The 17,920-nt window shown below is 38.3% G+C and overlaps 1 protein-coding gene and 1 long non-coding RNA gene across 9 annotated transcripts in view; one reads left to right on the top strand and one right to left on the bottom strand.

Moving 5' to 3' along the window:
* The window catches only part of THRB (thyroid hormone receptor beta), a 377,294-nt gene that overhangs the window by 55,083 nt on the left and 304,291 nt on the right, over positions 1-17,920 (bottom strand). The window lies entirely within an intron of this gene.
* The window catches only part of LOC108543081 (uncharacterized), an 18,101-nt gene continuing 7,171 nt past the window's right edge, over positions 6,991-17,920 (top strand). The window contains exons 1-2 of the long non-coding RNA XR_001889452.1: positions 6,991-7,113; positions 11,115-11,177. This is a non-coding gene — a long non-coding RNA (uncharacterized LOC108543081). The remainder of the gene's footprint in view (positions 7,114-11,114; positions 11,178-17,920) is intronic.

Genomic DNA, 17,920 nt, shown 5'->3' on the forward strand with positions numbered 1-17,920 from the left:
GACCATCGACAACGTAATATTGTAATTTTCAACAGTGAGACCTTTGCTTTGGACATGTAGCTCCAGTCATCAATTGCAACATGGAATTCTGGGGCAGGGACATATGGCAGAAGTAAGGAGGGTATTATAGTCATTCAACAAATTATGGGGTGTCTGCTAAGTACAAAGCAAGGAGTTGGTGGCTACAGAGATGGCTGTTCAGAAAAAAATCACTGTCTCTGCCAAAAGGTAGCTTAATCACATGTGTATTAAATATACAGTCAAGTGGACCATCATTGTGCTGCTTTAAGTGCTGACTTTTCATAAATGTAGTAAAGAAGCCACGGACTCAAGGGGAAAAGGTGAGGAATTATTGAATGAGCAAAAGATGTGACAAAATTAGAAAAGAGACCCAGGCAGACCTATGTGGAGGATAGTACTAAGACTCCTTTAAAAACTGCAACTGATATAAAACAAGCAAAAGCATGCTCTTCATTTGGTATATATTTGAACCTGTAAAATGAATCACAATATCCTAGAAAGCATGAAAAGTTACCATAAGGAATAAAGAACACAGCTAACGTTTTAATCGTGTTTTTACTTTCTTATTACTCTTAAAACAAATAAAAGATTTATTCAGTGTTATTAAGAACATATACACAATATTACAATTAACATTTTCTCCCTACTGGAAATGTCAAAACATTTCACTGGAAGCAATAACTATTTTCTGAAAACCCCAGGAAAAAGAATCCAGGCCTTATGGTTTTTTTTTGTCTGATCTCATTTATTTATCTGAAATTTCCTAAGCCTAATATGAAAATTAACCTTTCAATAAAGCAGTTTTCTTTTTTGGCAAATGCACATGTTCCAAAGTCTCTTTTTCTGGTTAAGAGCTGCATGTTGAATCCATTCGATTTTGCAGTTTTGCCCAGTGCATTTCCTGGCTCCCTCTCTTTTTCATTAAAGGCAGAAATCCAAGCAATTTCTTGCTTCTCATCAGTAACAATATCAACTAAAATCAGAGACTCAACTTTTATTCCAAAGGAACACTTAAAAATAATTTTCAGAAATCTCTAAATATGCTTGAAAATTGGACTGTTATTTTCCCCTGAAACTGGATATAAACACTGCAATGAAAAGGAAAGAATAGCTGCTGAAACATTTTCTCACTTTTACTAAACATCTGAAAGGTCAACAGCATTTTTATTGAATTAAAAAAATCCTGAATTCCCTCAGAAATCTTTACATTAAAAAAAGTTTCAAAACATATTTAAGAAAGCTCACGTCTTCCCTAATGTTTATTGTTTGGAGAAAATAGGACAAAACATTCTGAAACACACTCCTCACACCAAATGGGAATATTCTTTACTTGTAATGAATGCACAAAACTCTCATTACTAGTAGTTGAAAATGGAGCTCAACACTCACATTGAATTTGAAATATGGCCCCTCACGTCCTGATAGAAGCAATCACATCTGTCACCTGTGATCAGTCTTGCATGCTTCTTTGTAAAGTCAATAAAGCAATCTAAACATATTGTGTGTCACAAATGGGGTAAGCTTCAGTGAGGTTGTTGTCTTATTTTCTTGATTGCCTGCTCTAATTATTTAAAGAGCAGCTTAAGAGTTATTTCACTTACAGTGCATCCAACTGCCTTAAATAAACTCAGGAGGACCTTAATAATTCCAATTAGAAGTGTTTCAATATATATATATGCCTAGGTGTGACTCATAGAAAGTCCGCTTTAATAATTATGGGATGAAACTTTAGCATCAAGATTTTTAAAAGAAGTTCTGAGGTTATTTGCTAAGTAGCAACATTTGAGAACCACTTGTTTTACTAGGTGTCTGACCCCAGTCCCTTCACCAAGGAGCAGGGAATCCTGTGTACAAGCTCCTTTTTCTTCATTTGTAGCTTCACTACATATTTCCCTTAGTTCTTAGCAATTTACCCTCCACATTTCAACCAGGCTTCACCCGCCTTTGAGTTACCCAGTCAAGCAGAGGAGGCAGCACAAAAGGAGGCACTCCAGGAAAGAACGAAATCCAAGGAGAAGTGTAATAAACTTGGGATGGGGCACAGGAGTAATCTGCCTCGGGTGCCAGGGATGGCTTCACAGAAGAGGTGACCAGTGAGCTGGAAGAGTATGTAGGACATCATCAGTGGAGGCCTAAGATATCAAATAGCTGAGCAGAAGTGTCTTAGGAAGGGTGCTATCAACTAACTGTACTTGCAAAAAGGCACATAAACAAAGATAATTGATAAGCCTTAAAGCAACTGGTCAGAGCCTTTTAACTTCTACTCTAATGACTGTTCTTACTTTCTATTTTAGTAATTGAACCTCTAAATTTTAGTTGGGCTCATGGGCCCTGAGAAAAAATCCATTTCCCATTTGTCAATATGTGTCTGTGTGACTAACTTCTGACCAATGAGACGTAATAGAAGTGTTGCAAGGCAATTTCCAGGAAACTTAAAAGACACAGTAAAAGACAACTGGTGCATTCCATTTGCCTCTCGTTTGTTTCGACTTTCTGCTCCCTGCAACGACTGGCGTCCCAGCCATCATGTTGGTCCATGAGAGTGAGGGCTATACTCTAGGGATTGTGGAAGAATGATTTGGAAAATTCTAGGTTGCTGAAATACACAGAATTGCCATACTAGCCCTGGACTGCCAATTTATGGACTTCTTTTTTTCTCAAGAGACAGAAATAAACTTATTTAGGTCACAGTTTTCTTATTTGTAAAACAGAGATAACAGTACTCACTTCATTGGTTATTGTGAAGATTAAGTGAGTTTATATAAGTAAAGCACTTGGAATGATGACTGGCCTAGTAAGTGACAATTGTACATACATAATAATTATATACATATATTATATATATATATATATATACACTATATATATATATTTCTTAGGTCTTGTCTTGGGCTACTTCTCAGTCTACACTCTAGGTCAGAGGTCAGCAATCTTCAGCCTGTGGGCCAAACATGACCCACCACCTGTTTTGTAAGTAAAGTTTACTGGAATACAGCTTTTATTTGTTACATATTGTCTGTGGCTGCTTTTGTGCTATCATGGCAGAGCTGAGTAGTTGCAAGAGAGACCTTATAGCCTGCTGAAAATATTTACCACCTGGTATTTTGGAGAAAAAGTTTGCCAAGCTCTGCTCTAGGTGATCTCATCCTGTCTCATAGTTTTAAATACTAATTATGTGCAACATCCATGTGGATATCTCCATCCCAGATGTCTCCTCTGAAACCAGGATCCTATATCCAACCATCAACTTGACATCTCCATTTGCCCAACCAACGGGCATCTCCAACTTAATTTCTAAAATCTGTTCCTCTCACAGTAGTCCCATCTTGGCACCACCATCCACATGGGAGCTTAAGCAAATAACCTTCAAGCCAACTCTTTTCTTCCCTTCACTACCTAAATCCAATCCATTAGTAAGTTCATTGGTTCTTTCTCCAAAATATATGTTTATTCCAACTACTTCCTTCTCTCCGTTGCCATCATCACAGTCCAAACCATCATCATCTCCTAACTGGACTCCTTTCTGGCTTCCACATTAGCTTTGGGCCACTTTACTATTTTCTTGACACAGCCACCAAAGAGTGATGTTTTACAGGCTGCAAATCAGATAATGTTTCTTCCTTGTTTAAAACCTTCAGTGGCTTTGTACTGTATTTAGAACAAAATCCAAACCTCTACCAAAAGATGGTCCTTCCCCACTTCTCATCAATCCTCTTGCTTTCTTGACATAAACCAAAACAGCATCCTCATTGTTCCTTGAGCACGCCAAGTTTTTGCCTGCCTCAATTCAAGGACGCTGCACATGTTCTTCCCTCTGTCTGATATATTCCTCCCCTCAGCTCTTCACAGGACAGAGCCCTTCTCATTCATTTGGATGGAGCCTAAATGACACTTTGTGTGTCAGGAACCTCTTGATTCCATCAGAGACCTGAAAGCCCTGACACTCTTCACATACATAACAACACTTGCTCTCTCAGAAATAAGATGGAAGACTCTCTGTGCACCAAAATCCATGTGCATTAAAAAAAAAAAGATAAAATGTTACATATTGCAATAAGTGGATTATCTTAGGCTTGAAAGTTCCTGGGAGATATCTGTCTGTCTAAAATTGATCCAGTTTGTTCTTTTATATCTTCGTTACGAGAGAACAGAGATAGAGCTGTTTATTAAACCCACCTCATTTGGGGTTATGAAATTACAAATAAAGATAATCAGTACCAATCATCTCTGCCCTAGAAAAGATTATGAAAAGGATTGAGACATTTCCTGCCCCTGAAAGTAACTACTCAAATTGAGGAAAGTTCCCTTTAAAAATGTAAAGAAGCATAAGTCTCGATCTTACCACTGAAGTGCTGAAAGCACATCTACTACATTTTGGCAGAAACTAAAGAGGTGCACAAAAACTTTTTGACCATGTTTTCTTGGATTGTTGAGGTCTGGAATCTTTGGACTCATTGCTTTTGAAAAGGACGTCAAATTAGTTCAACTCCAGAGATGGGAGCAGGGCAAGCTCCTGGAACTTCTGGACCACTCAACTTGAAAGCAACCCTCCCTCCAAACCCTAACACATATGGAACATTTATGGAGGCTGAGACCTGTTTTAGGTTGTCTTAGGATCCTGGGATACCACAGCAGGAACTTCTGAGCTATGCATTCCACATGTATTTTATCTGATTATGAGAAAACGGAATCCCAAAGAGATGAAGTGACTTGTCACATGGTAGGTGGTAGCTATTGGGGCCATGACCCACTCCTGCGTTGACTGTATCATTTCTCCTATTGTAGGTGGGGCCTTTATTTTCCCAACTGGGCCTAGTATTGTAGGGTTAAAAAGGTGCTGTGGAGGAAAGGGAGTAAAGGAGCTTGTCTCAGGCCTGGGGATTGACTCTCCCTCCTCAGGGTTTCTGCCAAAATTTATATAAAGTCTTGAGTCACTAGATCATGCAAAACTCCAACCATTTTAGAAACTTTTACTTCCTCAATCCTGGGAGTGTTAATTTGCATGACTCCTCCTCCCCTACCACTACTGTAATGGTGTAATTAAATGAACACCATGGCCACTGGGTTAATATTCAGATGGTGTTCCCTAAGTGGTCCCATAATACAGTCCCAAGAGATGATCTAAAGAGAAAACAATAAAAAGACATTTTATGATCAAATGAGTTTGGGAAATGACAAATTATATGCTCCTCTCTTGGAGATTCACACACACACAACTTTGAATGACTTTGTGTAACAGCATTTCCTAAACATTCCTGATCATAGAACCCTGTGTGTATTGTGTAACATTTGTTACAAGTGTTCCATGAAACATACTTTGAAAAACCTAGTCGTCTGCTCTGTTGGATATATATGCTGGAACTTAAGGTACAGATACGTAACAGTGTATTTCTCAGATTACACACCAAGAACAGAGAGAAGAAATCTGCTGAAGGGGAGTGTCCTTTTTTGGGTCTTAACCAAGGTTAAGACTTAACCAACGTTAAGAAAGCTGCCGGCCAGGAGGCGGGCTGGACACGTGGAAATGCAAATCCCCAAGTGGGCACAGGACAAGCCCAGGGCCTCTTGGGCTCTTGAATTAAGTCTGTTTTGGTAAGAATAGAAACTCAAAGCTCTTCTCTTTTAAAATATATTGTACACTGAATTTGTTTCTAATTTTTTCCTTTGGCATTTCATAAAAGCTTTTGATAGTTCTAGCCCATTACAGCTCTACAAAAGGGCACCAAGGGGAGACTTTTGTTCACCATAATCCATCACCAAGTGGAATATGCTTTTACAAACATGTGCTTGAAAAAGTAACAGTGTTTTACTAGTATAAAGGGAATGGATTCTGATCTGGTGCAGTGGGAAAAAAATGGCCCTGATTAGAACATTGAAGCAGGAACAAGACACTCTTAGGGACCAAGCTGACGGAAGCAGGCCCAATAATTGAACTGAGAGATTTCCAAAGGGCAAGAGACTCTCATCAAGGCAGTCCTGGTGGCTTCCTCAACCTGGACACCCTCTTTGTGGGGCTAAATTTTGGAGCTGCATGTTTTATTTCACAAAGGTGGAGTAACTGCCTCAGCACATTCGTGCAAAAGATACCACAAACTTAGTTACAGCAGCCTTTTACTGGATGAAATATGTCAATTTCTAGGATGAACAAGTTAAAGAAAACAGCTTTTTGTGGTTCCACAAAGATTATAAAATAGAGTCCAAAATCCTTAGGTCAGTGATTCTCAAAATGGTGGTTTTGAACAAGCAGCATTAGCATATCCTGGAACTTCTTAGAAATGCAAATTCTATAGCCTACCCCAGACCAACTGGATCAGAAACTCTGGGGGGTGGGGACAGCAAGCCCTTCAGGGGATTCTGACACTAGCTGAAGTTTGAGAACCACTGTCTTAGTAAAGGCTGAAGTTGCTCTAGCTGGTCTGTGTCAACTTTTCCAGCATCACTGGCTGTTACCTTGAGCCCTGGATTCTCAAAACCTCTTTCTGTCGTCTTCTGTTTCTGTTGTCTCCTGGTCCTGGCAGGTGTATTGGTTTTGTCCTTGATCTAAAACGTTTTAGGCCTAATTAGGCTAGGAAGAATGGCGTGCTCCATGTGGCCAATGCAGCTCAATTTTCCTGGCCTCCACTTTGAGTTTTGGTGATCATGCACTACTAGTACCATAATACTTAACAAACTTTATCATTGTCACTCCAGACTCTCAACAGGAGCAGTGATATCTGATATTTTTGGGTCTTTGGACATAATACTATCACAACAGCACAAGCCCTCTGCTTCCACCTCACTCCACAGCCAAACCTATTGATGGTATACCAGAAACCTCCATGTCATATAGCCTTTTCCTACATGTCTCCTCTATCTCTGGACAATTCCTTTCAGTCATCTTCAAGGGATGATCTCCTCATCTGTCTTTTACAATTGGCCATGGCTTTGGTTCTATTCTCAGCTCTCTTCTAACCATACATATTCTTCCAAGTGAAGTCATCAATGTCTACAGCTTCAGCTATTGCCCCTGTGTGCAGATGGTGCTTACTCTCCCTTGTGCCTTCCAGACCTGCATTCCAGCCACCTACCAAACCCCTTTCCTTGGATGCCAAGGTACCTCACATACTGATTCTAAACTCAGTGTGTCAGATTCTGTGTCGGGTGTTTATATGCATCATCTTATTTAAACATCACAATAGTCCTACAGCAGCTATGGCTGACCACATTTAAAAAAAAAAAATTTTATTTTACTTCAACTTCCGGGATATATGCGCAGAATGTGCAGGTTTGTTACATAGGTATACCTGTGCCATGGTGGTTTGCTGCACCTATCAACCTGTCATCTAGGTTTTAAGTCAGGCATGCATTAGGTGTTTGTCCTAATGTAGTCATATTTTTTTTAATAGATGAAAAAAAATTTATCTGTCTGAAGTGGCACAATGTTAATTTGAAGAGTGAGGATTCAAATCCAGATCTGTTCAAGTAGAAATTACATACTTGGACTTTTCATTACAGCTTATTTATCTCTTTGTAGCTTTGCCACAGCCTCTAGTCACAAAGGGCCAACTATTCTATGCTGTTACTGTTTTAATTAAACTAGTCATTTCATTTTTAAGAGAAAACTTGGCTAACCCAAGAGGCTTCTATGCCTCTGATCTTACTCTGATCTTTCCATTCATCCTCCACATTGCAGCTAGGGGAATTGATTTTAAAGGAGAATCTGAAGCATGTCACCTATTGCCCCTCCCACAACCCCAATCCTAGCTTGCAATAATCTTTAGTTTTTAAGATAAAGCTTAAAGACTTAGAAGTCTTTTGTAATGTAGCTCCTGACTACTTTCTACTCTTATCTCTTGCCACTTTCTCATATGACCTGAATGCTGGCCATTTGCAGTTTTGTTGAATAGCATTTCTCTGGCGTGGTCACACACTGTTTCCTATGTACAATGGCCCATGCACTGTGCTAACCACTTTCCTATAGATTATATCATTTAAGCCTCACAGCAATCCTGTTCATAGATATGACTGTTCCTGTTTTAGAGATAAGGAAACTGAGACTCAGAGAGGTTCTACAACTTGCCCGCAGTCGTAAGACTGATAAGTGGACCGATATTCTCAATGCATGCAAATACCATATTTATGTCCAAAATGGTATGTCTCTGTTTTGCTGCCCTTATGCCATTTAGCAGCTTACACTGGAGTCTGGGAAACTGTAGCGCTATAGTGACTGACATGCAGTGATTTTTCGTGGTTTGTCATCTGTCCTCTTTGATGAGTCCAAAAACTTAATCACGTCAGACATGATTTACACATGTCAGAAAATTACTAAACAATCTTTGCTGGATGTTAAGTTCAGCAATCCTCTTTTTCATATTGAGAAATAATATATAGTTTGATTTTAGCCTAAATTCAAGATTTGTTTCATTTAGGTTTTCAAGTAATGGGTTGTGGGTCCAAAATTCCCAGACACGTTTGTACTATTCCAATGCCTTTCTTGCATAGTATTTCCAGTGGATGAAACGGTGCTGATTAAAGACTGGAGTCCTAGCATAGTGTCTTTCACGTAAGAACTCTGGGATAAAGGTCAAGGGTTTTATTCTGACTGATATTTCCTAAGACCAAAGGCAAATCATAAAGTCTCCTTGTGCTTTGAGAGAATGAGATACTATTCAAAAGAGCTCAGGATCCAAACCAAAAGAAAAATGCACATATACAAAAGTGAACAGAATAGTATTCTTAAGGCTGGAGATTGAAAGAAAATGAAAATTTGAAATATACTTCAGACCACTGTTACCATCATTGAAGTCTTCAATTTTCTAAGCCAACAGTGGAATGTCTGCTCTTTTTTATAAATGAACATTTGATTCAAAAGCAAAACTTAAGGAATCTAATATAGTCTGATGTGGCTTGAACATCATGGTGTAGAAAAAAATGCAAAAATATTTCAGTTTTGGTGTACCTGTAATCAGACAATTGGCTATATGATAATGATGAGGTCTATTGCATGGTGTCTTTATAAACAATAAGAGTGGTTGGGAAGGTATTTCCATTCATTTTGCACAGTGGAAAACTGAGGGGTGCTTTTCTTACTGTACGTAACTACTAAGGGAAAAGGTTAGTATTGAAATTTAGGCCCTCGAGTTACTATTCTAGAAATCACTTTTCCCACTTCCACGCTATGCTTTTCTAAGTGGAAAATTATTTTATTGTTTTGAAATTTCTGGTTGACTAATAATGTGTTTCAACACAAATTCTAAGATCACTTCAATGATTTATCTGTTTTTCCAAAGATGTGCTTAATTTAATGTCACATTGTATATTTATTATAGTCAATATGTTTCCCTGTATTTCTAGAAAAAAACGCTCTTCAATATTTTATGTGTTTTATAAATATCATTTATGTTTTACTTGAATATCACATAGCAGCTCATTTAGTGTATTTTTAAATTTAATCACCTAGAGAAAGTAGCTATGTTTCCCCTTTATGTGTTAAGATAATTATTTCATTGTAATTCACAATGATCGACTTGATGTGAAAAGTTGACTGGTTGTTTAAGTGGAACAATTTTGACATTTAACAGCTACAGTACACTTTCTTTATCCCAGAATAACATGTCAGAGATTAATTTTAAAACAAATTTCCCTAATAATAGGAATAATGAATGAACAATTGAATTATCTGCATTTACTTTTTCACCCTTAAGAACAACTAGTGCAAAATTTAGACTATGCCACAACTGATGTAGTTTCAAAAGATTTATTCTTTGTCAATAAAGGCTCCAGTCCTACAGTATACTTGAAAATGTTATAAAATAATAAAAGGTAAAAAGTTCAAAGTACTGATACATGCTACCTTGCGGGTGAATCTCAAAAACAGTATACTAAGAGAAAGATGCCAGTCATACAAGACCACATACTACAGCATTCCACTTTTGTTAAGTTTCAGAAAAGGCAAATCTAAAGGGACTGGAAGAAACTCATTGCCAGAGGCTGGGCACAGGAATGGGGAGTAACTGTCAATGAGTCAAAGTTTCTTTTGGGATGATGGAAATGTTCTAAAATAAGATCATGATGATGGTTGCATGCCTCTGTAAATACACTAACAATCATCGAACTATACACTTAAAACAGGGGAATTTGATGGTATGTAAATTATATCTCAGTGAAGCTTTATAAAAATAGATGCAGGGCTACAAATAGCTTGAGTTAACTAAGACTGATTCTCAAAATAAAATAAAGTTTACATCATTTATGTATCAATACCGTGTATGTTATTCTCCCAGATTGAATGGAGATACACCATAGGAGAAAGACATGGCCCTGACTCTGAAATTTGCAACCAAACTAAAAATACATATCAGCAAGCAGAAAACAGTATCCCATACAATGAATACTTTAAGCGTTAAGTGAACATGGAGTAAAATGGAATTATTATTTTTCTTCATTATTCTTTCCTAGCCAGCCAATAGAATTTTCATCATCACTTGGTTGTCAACAGAGTTACTGCTCATTGCAAGCCTAGACTCGAAATTCTGCCAACATATTCTGTTTGAAATCCTATGAAAAAAAGGGGTGTGCATATAATTTTTTATTCTCAGCATATAGTACAGTATTGGACACATAGAACACACTCAATTTAAAACATTGTTAGTATAAATCAAGATGAATTCACAATCTCCAGTGAATCAAACAGGCATGTTCAGAAGCCACAATTAAATAAGGCAGAACACAGTGAGTACTTGGACAAAATTTTATCATAGCATTAAAACAAAACCCAAATTCATTCTGATGGTGCATGGGGATGCACAGAGGAAGTGATGTTTGAATTGGGCCTTGAAGGATGAGTAGAGTAAAAGGATTTGTAAAAGTTTTCAAAAATAGGATCTAATTCCTGTTGGTACCCTTGAGATCCAAATCTAGAAATGGCAGATTGAAATTCTTCATTTTATTTCAAATGTCAAAATGTTCTAGAAAGATACATAATAAATATCAAGGTTAACCTAAGATCTTAGTTGTTTTGTAATTTAATATGATTGAATTGTGGAAAGGAAAGAATGTTTAGTTAAAATATGAGAAGAGAATAAAGTGGCCATGTCTATTTTTTTTATCTTCAGAAAAGTCTTCAGACCGTGGACAATGTACTCTTTGCCTATATTACGGAGAAAGGCGTTCCCTAGGTAAGTATCATCCTATCTTTCAAAACCTTAAAATGTCAGAGGGGCAGAGAAACAAATAACTTTTCTTCTGACATTCACCTTTAGAGCATTGAATAGATGCTTATTAGAGAACTTTTAGAAAATACACTTTCTTCTAACTCAGTGAGATAATGAGCTCACCAGTAAAGATCTAGGCCTGCTCACACTAAGATATAAGTGGTTTGGAAGATTGAAAACTATTTCTGCATCATATAATTAACTCTAAAATTTTATAGGAACAAACGCCATGTCATACAATTTTTTAATATCTCTGTCCAAAATGTATAATTTGATTCTAATCATGAGGAAAGGCTAGGTGTGGTGGCTCATGCCTGTAACCTAGAGCAAAGGAGGCCAAAGTGGGTGAATTGCTTTAGGCCAGGAGTTGAGGGCTGCAGTGAGCTATGAGCTTACCACTGTACTCCAGCCTGGGCAACAGAGTGAGACCTTGTCTAAAAAAAATCATGAGGAAACATCAGTCAAACTTAAATTAAGGGACATTCCAAAATAATAATCAGCCTGTATTTCTTCTTTTTTTTTTTCTGGTTATCTTCCCTTCTTTCCTCTTTTCCATAATTTTGTGTTTTTTTAATTATACTTTAAGTTCTAGGATACATGTGCACAATGTGCAGGTTTGTTACATCTGTATACATGTGCCGTGTTGGTGTGCTGCACCCATTAACTCGTCATTTACATTAGGTATATCTCCTAATGCTGTCCCTCCCCCAGCCATCCACCCCACGACAGGCCCCGATGTATGATGTTCTCCTTCCTGTGTCCAAGTGTTTCATTGTTCAGTTCCCACCTATGAGGAGAACATGCGGTATTTGGTTTTCTGTTCTTGCGATAGTTGCTGAGAATGGGATGGTTTCCAGCTTCATCCATGTCCCTGGAAAAGGACATGAACTCACCCTTTTTTATGGGCTGCATAGTATTCCATTGGTTTATATGTGGCCACATTTTCTTAATCCAGTCTATCATTGATGGGCACTTGGGGTGGTTCCAGTTGTGAATAGTGCCACAATAACATACATGTGCATGTGTCTTTATGCAGCATGATTTATAATCCTTTGGGTATATTCCCAGTAATGGGGATGGCTGGGTCAATGCTATTTCCAATTTAGATCTTGAGGATACCCCACACTGGTCTTCCCACAATAATTCAGCCTGTATTTCTTCAAGAAATATTTCTTCAATGGCATGAATGACAAAGAAAAACTGTGAAATGGTTCCAGACTAACATGAACCTGGAGGACATTATGCTAAGTGAAATAGGCCAGGCACAGAAAGACAAAACACTGCATGATCTCCCTGTTATGTGGAATGGACAAAGCTGAAATCGAAGCAGAGTTAGAGTAGAATGGTGATAACTAGGTCTGCAGTTGGGGAGGGTAGGTAGATGGGTTAGATGTTGTCAAAGGTACATTGATTTCAGTTAGACCAGGACATCTAAGTTCTGGAGATCTATTGCATAGCATGGTGGGGACTATATATATATATATTATTTTTTTTTTTTTTTTTTAGACGGAGTCTCGGTGTGGTTCCCAGGTTGGGGTGGAGGGGTGCGTTTCCGGCTCACTGCAAGCTCCGCCTCCCGGGTTCATGCCATTCTCCTGCCTCAGCCTCCGAGTAGCTGGGACTACAGGCACCTGCCACCACGCCTGGCTAATTTTTTGTATTTTTAGTAGAGACGGGGTTTCACCGTGTTAGCCAGGATGGTCTCAATCTCCTGACCTCATGATCCGCCCGCCTCGGCCTCCCAAAGTGCTGGGATTACAGGCTTGAGCCACTGCGCCCGGCCAGCATGGTGACTATATTTAATAACTCACTGTATACTTTAATATTGCTAAAATGTTCTCACCACAAAAAGTGATAAGGATATAGGTGATAGATACGTTAATTAGCTTGAATTAATCATTTAAAGATGTATAATGTGTCAAAACATAATTATGTACATGATAAATACATACAATTTTTATTTGTCCATTATACTCTAATAAAGTTGGACAGGTGGTGGGAGGAAGAAGCAGACTAAAGAGAGAAAAAATAAATAAAAAAAATGAATGATCCTGGCCTGGATCCCAGACCAGAAAATAAGATTGGTATAAAGGACAATTGGTGGTGGCCTCTCCCAGCCCTGTCTAGTGGAACGAAGCCTGTGGAAACCTCTTAGAGACAAGTCCTCTCTCCAGCCCTGGTCCTCACCTCAACTCCTCCTCCAAGGGAGTGGCAGGAAGGATGATTTGTAAAATGTAAATAAAGTCTGTAGATTAGAAAATAGTATGCATCAATGTTAAACTTCCCAATTCTGATATGGTTTCCTAAGATAATTCCTTAGTTTTAGAAGGTATTTAGAGTTTAAAGGGCATGATGTTTATAACTTACTCTCAAATGGTTTGCAAATGGCATAATAATATGTATATAAGCAAACAAACACATACAGAGAATGAGAAAAGAAATATGTTAAAATGTTAACAATCGATGAATCCAGGTGAAGGGTATGGGAATTATTTGCACTATTACAACTTTTTGGTAAACCTGAGATTAAAACAAAATATAAAAAGAAATTTATAGGTCTGCCTTAGGAGCTCTTCCAAGAAAACATACAATTTACTCAACCTTGAAGACTTAGTGATCCTTTGCCACCAATTTTATTTTTCCACTTCAACTCTTAGAAACAGAATCCAACTCAGAAAGTAAGCAGATTTTCAATAAAACAAGTAATAACAAATAGCTTTTGATTCACTAAAAAAGGGAGTCAGATTGATTTGCATACTTTTATTTTTTAGTAGTGATCACCAGGCTTATATTCCTGATATCAAAGGTTCTTAAAAAGTCATAGAATGGGCATTCATTTCTTTTTTTGGGAGAACAAATAAGACTCAAGCATAGAATGATCACTTCAAAGGAAATTTAAGAATGAGCATGTCGTGTGTAACCAGGAAAAGATAACAAGAAAGAAATTCCCTATGTCTTGTCATAAATATTAAGTGGGATGAACCCATTGCAGATACCCGTTTCCCTGGAAACCCATTCAATTGAAATTGCTGCAAAAATTAACATGTATTATTTTTCCCTTAAAGGGCAGTAACTTCTTTTACTTACACAGTTTTGACCTTTAGTTTTATATCTTAGTCTTATTATAAGAAGTTGTTTCCAGAACTAGGCAAACAAAGAGCTGAATATGTATCTTTTCATTAGTCCTGAGGCTTAACCAAAATAGTATGGCCTTTATAGCTGTACTGGATGTCTGAGGCAACTACGGGTGGTTGGGGTACAATCTGCCAGTCATAGAATATTGCAATCGAGACTAATAAACCATCAACCCACACATGATATTCTTACTCAAATGCCAAGTGACTTTATCATATATACAATTGCGTTAAACAGTCACATATGCAGCACAGCTCAGTATTTTAAGAGGCAGTGCAGTTTAATAAAGCCAAGTCCCTTTTATAAGCCCATACTGACAAATGTCATGCGGATAGAGGTTCACAATATACAATAATCCTATGTCAGGTCAGTGCCATGGAGAACAGCTCTAGACCATGGAGGGTTTCTGACTCTAATCTTACTTGAAAAGCTCAGCTGGTTCTGAATTTCTGGGACCCTGGCAGTGTGGATAGAGGCTCATATTTGTTCCAGTTCAATCAAGAAGGCTGAACTGGCCAAGACCTGAAAGACCAATCTGTAAATACAGCTCAAATAACTGGAGAGAGAAACCAGCCCTGTGCCAGGTCATAAGCACAGGTGATATGGTTCCCCCATGTATGTGCCTCCTAGTCTGCAATGCCACTATCAGAGGCTACCTTTGGCATGAGGTTGCAGCATCTCCGGGGGTACTCAAAACTCAAAGCCTCCCTGCCCTGGAGAGGTAAGGATGTAAGTCAGTACTGGTCACCAACAGTACTTCAGGGGAGTAAGATTTTTTATGGAAAATGAGAATTTTTCAGAAACTGAAGAGGAAGAAGCCTAGACTTAGTAGAGAACTGAAAGTGGGTTTGGATAGCCTGAAGACTCCTATGTGCCTGGGAAAAAGATGTCCTCAAGGGAAGTAAGGACACTGAAAGAGATGGTTTAAGGCAACTGATTTCCCAACTTACCCTGGGACTGATATTATGTTTTCATGATGATCATAGCTTGTTTTAGGGGGCTGGTAATGATTTAATATATTTTTCCTTGCCTTCCCCACAAGGGGAAATACGATGATCATATTGGAGGACCACTTTAAAAATGGAGTGCAGATTCATCTCTTTGATTTCTTTGTGGTCAGTTAATCTCTGACTACGTTCTTTGTTGGAGAGAATTATTGATTTAGCCAAGGTTAAATAGCTGGTAAGTGTCAAAGCCAAGAACCAGTGGTCATCTGTTCTAAACATTCTCCTATGTGTTTACCAGGTGCTGGGCAACATCCCTAAGATACCATGCAGCAGGCCAGCTGTGTAAGGTGAAGCCTTTGGGGATCTCTTGATAGCCTATGATCATTACGCCATCTACACATTTGTCTAGATTTGGCTGGAAACTCTTTGTAGTTTAAACCTATGCTCAGGGTCAGTCCTTGACAAACAATGAGATAAGTGACATTTGTCTTTAGAGCCTTGACAATGAAGTGAGTGCTGCTCACAACCTGACAAGCTGCATAGTGTTACTTGTTACTTGGCAGTCCTGTTCCTTATTATTATTCTTTTCTTTCTCTCTTATCCCTTGCTATCCTTACCCTGTTCATGGCCTCCTTCTAGTTCCACTCTTTCCATTGTCTTTATTGGACCCTGGCAGAAGTAAAAGGAATCTTATCCAATTCATCCATTTGGAGAAGGTAATGACTTGATAAGATATTCAGCCAGTAAGTCTGCGTTTTGAAAGACAACAATAGGAGGGCAACGATAGAATTATAAGCATTCAGGGCAACTTGTAGGAGATGTCCTGGGGAAGGGAAAGACTTTGAATCCCAGCGATCACCTACGATGTCTTTGTAAGGCTGACCCTCCCAACAATACCTTTCCAACTTCAATGCTAGGTACATCAGCCATCCACTTGTATCTGATTTTGTCTGAAAACTACCTGTTGGAAGAGTCACGGGATTTGGCTATTGCATCTGTTCTGTCTGCGTCCATAATATTCCTGGCTTTAGAAACTTCAATCCTGTCAGTCACAATTTAGTGGTTATTCTTACATGGGCATTCTACATTCCTAATGTCCAACGTGGTTCTCATAGTCTTTTCTGGCTCACTGTAAGAAAAATAACTCCCATGTATTGAGCACTCACTGTGTCCTATGAGATCATTTAAGAGCTTGTTTCTTTCCACAATTCTATGAGGGAGGGTCCACATTTTACAGATGAGAAAACCGAGGCTCAAACAAACTAAGCGACTTGCCCAAGTTTCAATGGCTGGTAAGTGGCAGCACCAGAATATGACCTCTGACTGTATAAGTAGATACATGCTGACCCCTACTGCTCCCATCATGGCAGGTCTGACCGCCCTGCAAATCTTTACCTGACAGTAGAGCAGTATTTCCTCCACAGTTTCAAATTCTTTCCTTTAGGTCTGAAATGTTCTTACCCTTTAGAGTCACAGGGGATTATAACAGTCGAGAGCTCTGACCCTGGGGCCAGATTGCCTGAGTTAGAATTCCAGTTCAGCTACTGCGTTTTCCCCTTGATTTCTTATTTAAAGTTTTAAATTTTAAAAGAGTCTGAAAAAAAAATACTTTAGTTGTTGCTATGGACTTTTTTTTTCAACTGTTTATGCCTCTACTAGAGCTGTGCACATGATGTTTTGTTTTGCTTCTCTTCATTTATATAGTTCAATGTATTTTAAGGTCAGAAAGGGTGGCAAAAACTGGAGGAGGTGGGCACAAGGCTAAGAGGTGTGTTTATATTCTAAGAAGAGTTATCCTTGTTTAGTCTCTCCTAAGTGCCAGGCACTATGTTGGGTGCTTTATACATATTATCTTTCATCTTTTTTTCTTTTCTTTTTTTTTGAGGCAGAGTCTTGCTCTGTTACCCAGGCTGGAGTGCTATGGCGCTATCTCGGCTCACTGCAACCTCTGCCTCCTGGGTTCAAGCGCTCCTCCTGCCTCAGTCTCCTGAGTAGCTGGGATTACAGGCACATGCCACCATCCCCAGCTAATTTTGTTTTGTATTTTTAATAGAGACAGGGTTTCATCATGTTGGCCAGGCTGGTCTTGAACTCCTGACCTCAAGTGATCTACCTGCCTCGGCCTCCCAAAGTGTTGGGATTACAGGTGTGAGCCACCACACCTGGCCTTTTTTTTTTTTTAATTTAAAAAAATTAAATCCTTCATTGAAATATCTTCCATCTTTACAACAAATCTGAAAGCTCGATATTATTCCCCTGTTTAAAACCAAGTGGATTGAGGGTTACAGAGGTTAAAAAATTTTCCCTGAGCTGATGATTTAAAGAGTAAGAAATCAACTTAAGCCTAACTGTGAGGCATATGATCGTAACATTAAACAAATTATGCACATCATTATTCATTAATATATTCATTAATACTTATTAAAACATTCTTGTAAAGATTTTTGAATGCAGTTGCATATGGAGTTAATCCTTCTTATTCCACCCTTTTCTTTTTTAAGGTATCTACTGAAACAAGTTTGATGTATATCTGGGAACTTTTTTCTGTGCACATTTGTAAACACACAATTATATAGACTTTCAATGCTATAAGTGGGATTACACTATTCTTTTTTTTTTTTTTTT

Source organism: Rhinopithecus bieti, unplaced genomic scaffold, assembly GCF_001698545.2.
Source record: "Rhinopithecus bieti isolate Rb0 unplaced genomic scaffold, ASM169854v2 scaffold_23460, whole genome shotgun sequence".
NCBI classification, from domain to species: Eukaryota; Metazoa; Chordata; class Mammalia; order Primates; family Cercopithecidae; genus Rhinopithecus; species Rhinopithecus bieti.